Source organism: Raphanus sativus, chromosome 4 (assembly GCF_000801105.2).
Source record: "Raphanus sativus cultivar WK10039 chromosome 4, ASM80110v3, whole genome shotgun sequence".
NCBI lineage: Eukaryota > Viridiplantae > Streptophyta > Magnoliopsida > Brassicales > Brassicaceae > Raphanus > Raphanus sativus.
The window spans coordinates 13,110,104-13,114,267 of record NC_079514.1 but is presented as its reverse complement, the minus strand read 5'-3'; the positions used below and the strand labels follow the sequence as shown (position 1 = coordinate 13,114,267).

The 4,164-nt window shown below is 30.6% G+C and overlaps 1 long non-coding RNA gene across 1 annotated transcript; it reads left to right on the top strand.

Moving 5' to 3' along the window:
* The first annotated feature begins 2,581 nt into the window (after positions 1-2,581).
* Positions 2,582-4,164, top strand: LOC130511068 (uncharacterized). Its single transcript, XR_008944865.1, has 5 exons — positions 2,582-2,803; positions 2,879-2,951; positions 3,037-3,674; positions 3,791-3,862; positions 4,121-4,164. It is a non-coding gene; the product is annotated as an uncharacterized LOC130511068 (long non-coding RNA).

Below are 4,164 nucleotides of genomic sequence, written 5' to 3'. Positions count from 1 at the left end.
CTCCATATGCCAAATAGAAAAAGGTATTTAATAACAGTTTTATATATATGGACTTTGCATAGTTGCACAAAAGACTGAACTGGCTGCAAATTGTGCTTCCGAACGAACACCTTATACAATAAATCACATATGTCACGAAAAGATGTATGGCATTGACATAATGACACTCTATACAGTAGCATATCTCTTTCTTAACTTGGCGTACGTATTAAGTCAGTAGTACTATGTCGAGATCATGTTACTTTTAATTTTTGCCTAGCCGATTTCATATTACTAACTTCAAAAAATAGATTACAGTGCAAGTTTGTTCCGAATAAGTTGATCACTGAACCAAAGATTGTAGTGGTAAGTGGGTTGTTGGAACTAACTTTGGTTGGAATTACATGAATTCTAGAGCCCTGCCTTGGGGTCCTTTTCTTTGTTTTTTGACCAAAACTGAAAAGTGTCAGTAGAAAATCTCGTCGGTGAGGTAACAGCCCAAATCAAGGAGATAGGTGGGATCCATTTACTTACGCCACGACCGTGTCCTTCTGTACTTTCCAGTGCCTCTTTTTCTTTTCTTGATCAGTTGTTTTATTTATAGCATTTGTTTTTTGTCGTCATGATAAATAATTGATGACTACGTGATTCTCCCGTGCTCATGTACGGATATAAATATATATAAAGTAAATATATTTTAATAATTTATTAATAGTTTAGTTTTATTATTTTATAATTTATATAAATAATATTATATTATTTTAGTTAGACATGTGGTTTTGGATGTGTAATATCTGATTGGTCTAATTTTTATTTGGGTATATTAGACAACATCAAATTCTTTGAAATCAATTATAATATATCTTTTATTTTAAATATATTAAAATTTTGAATAATTTGTGATTTTCATTTAAATTGGTTGTTTTTTTAGATTTTTAAATAAACTTTAGTAATATTATAAATAGCATTATATATTTTTTTTTTGAAAATCAAATAGAAAACTAAACTTCGCTGTTGATCGATTCAGAATACATAAATAAATATCACGATAATATTTTAAAATCTCATGCATATATGTTTTACAAAAGAAATAATCTCTAACAATTAGTTAAAATTTTAGTTTTATTTATTAGTATGGTTTGAAGCAACCCGTAATTTATATGTATAAAAATAAATAAACATTACTATAAAATAATTTGTTTCTTTATTTAACCAGATCAAATTAGTTTTGTTTTTCGCATTAATTCAGTTTTTCATCTTAAATGTGTAAATATATTTTCATAATATTTATATAATTTGATATATGTTGATTTTCTAAAAATATTTTAAAAAATAAAACAATGATAAGTAGAAAAGTATAAAGGAGAATAACTGATAAAATTTTGTAAGCTCATGAACACATATAGATATTTATAAAAATTAAAATATTTTGTAAGCTCTAAGTAATGTTATATCTTAAATTTATAAAAGAAAACTGAAATTTATTTTAAATAATTTTAAATATAATAACTCAGATTTGCTTATCAGCTAAAATATTATTATTCAGCTAAAGATAATTAATACTAATTATAAAATATTATTATTCAGCTAAAGATATCTTGATTTATCTAATCACATTTTTATCTGCAATTATCTGAGAAAATATATAGATATAAAAACGTTTTTCTTACTTTGAAAATATAGTTATATTTCTTAAGAATATGTTTAAGGGAAATATTTATTTTTCTCAATACAAAAATTATTTTTGTTAAGTTTCCTTTTTTTTGAAATCATTTCATATATAAATATATTTTATTATTTCAAATTCGTTTTTAAATTATAAAATGTTTTAATTATATATGTTATCTGAAAAAGGAAACTTCTCACTAATAGAAATTATTAAAAAGGAAAAATATGTTTTAGCATAGTAATTATAAATATATTTTTAATTCATTAAGGGTATCATTGTAATCAACCATCATGAGAGTTGACGTGAACGCGACACGTAGGAAATTGACTTCTCAAATAATATTATAAAATAATATTATAGAGATATACTTACAAAAAATTATTAAATTAAATTTCGTACTTCAAAAGAAAAAAAAGGTTACGTAGCACATGAAACAGAATTCTTTTTATTTTTTTATGAGTATTTAAAAATGTAGTTACAAAACTATATTATGTAGTTATCGCTAGGTTACCAATGCTCGGACTTTGAACACTAAACCAGCATAGGCAAGAAACCCCCACATTGGGGTTTATAGGTAAGTAACAAGGAGTAAACAAGCAAGCAAGCAAGCCAGCCAATATAAATAAATAATCTGAACAAACCAAATTGTAAATGATTAGAAGTTTTATAGAACCGAACCAGCACTGGATTATCCGGTTAGTCATCATTGCATATCAAACAAGTATTAAAAGGGGAATATAAAGCCCTGTGAGCTATGCCACGTCAGGCTAAAAATTCAGGCCAATCAGAAATCATTTTTTTGCCATGTCATCGTCGATCTGATCTTAGAATTTAAGGTTTCTTAAACATTATAAACGGTCCAATACACAAGCGAGAAGGCTTTTTAAATTGACCCAATCAATCAAGCTTACCATTCCATTGGGCTCCGTTTTAAATTAGTTTTGCATATAGGCCCACACATGTTTATAGGTTAGTTCTCTTCCTCTGCTTACGAACGTCTCTGTCGTGACGTTTGATTCAGATTGCACCTTCTCTTTACACACGGCTATGTAACGCCTGAGCTGATATTAATTCACCACAATGAATACCACATTTACTTGATTTAAAACTCTTCCAACTATCTTGGGCATTCAATCGTCTTCCCACCCCTCGAAGGTAACGGGAGCAAATCTCTATATAGTTGACTTCGTATGATCATGTTATAATAACGGTTTCTCTTGCTGATTCCAGGCACCGAAGAAAGAAAAAGTTCCACTACTATCCTATAAACCCTGCAAAATCCGGAGGTGGAACACATAAGAAAGTAATCTCCTATCAAATCTCATATTCTCTTGATTAATATTTTCTTTTGCTTACTTTGCTCTTTTCATTTCTTTATTCGACATAAGTGGAGCAAGGGGAAGCTAAATCAGAAAAGGTGAACAACATGGTTCTATTCGATCAGGCAACTAACAACAAGCTTCGGTCTGAAGCTCCTATGTTCAAGTTGGTAAATCAGGCTGTATCCTTTTCAACATCACCTGAACCATCAGCTGTCGCAATTAGAGGACCCTTCAAACCAATTTCATTGTTGCCATTAAGAGCACGAGCTGCATTTTCAAGAAACTCCTTTGCATCTGATTGAACAGATTGTTTCTCATTGGTTTGGTATTTTCTCTCTTTTTTTTTTCTGTAACAGGTAACAGATTGGTGTTTTCTCTTTTTTTTTCTGCAGTTATATATAAATACATGATTTTTGATTTCTCAAAGCGAAGTATTAGGTTTCTTCATACTCTCACCTTCGACCTCCGTAGATTACAGTCGAGTGTTCCATGAAACTAGAGTGCCGATCAACTCCCGTAACGTCTCCAGACAAACCATGTCGTTTCACCTGTTATATGTCCAAGCACGTGTTCCTGCTCTTCCATTGAAAGATGAGGGGTTTGTTTATCTGATACTGATCCTAACGCCATGTGCTTTAATGGTTGGCCTGAATCACGTAGATTCCTGTCATTGCTTAGGAATCAAAGGCTTCCAAGCTCCAGAGGTACATCAACTGTAACTATCTCTAACTTCATTTAAATCTTGCTTATATGAATCACATAAATCATGTACCTTGAGACTAAAAACGCACGCCTAAAGTACTCATTAGAACTTTAACAGACGAGATTATGAGGCAGTGACGAATTATGGGACGTCACTAAACTGCACAACCGATAATCTTCTTCCCTTGAGGTAATAATTTAATCATCAGCCTGCTAAACTTCTCTAATCATTGCTGCATTTGTGTGACATTATACACGTGCTCTGTTTTTAAGTCTAGAAAGACTTTCTCTCAGGATTGCGCACGTAAAAGCGTCTTATTAAGTCTAGAGAGAAAAAGGTTGATCGTAGTCCCAAATCCTGATACATGTTAATATATATGTCACACTACCTGATACAGTGGGTAGATAGATGATGAGATGTAGATGTGTGTGTTTTTTAATTTTCCAGGAATTGTATGATTCAAGGTTCCAGAAAACGGAGGATAAGAAGCA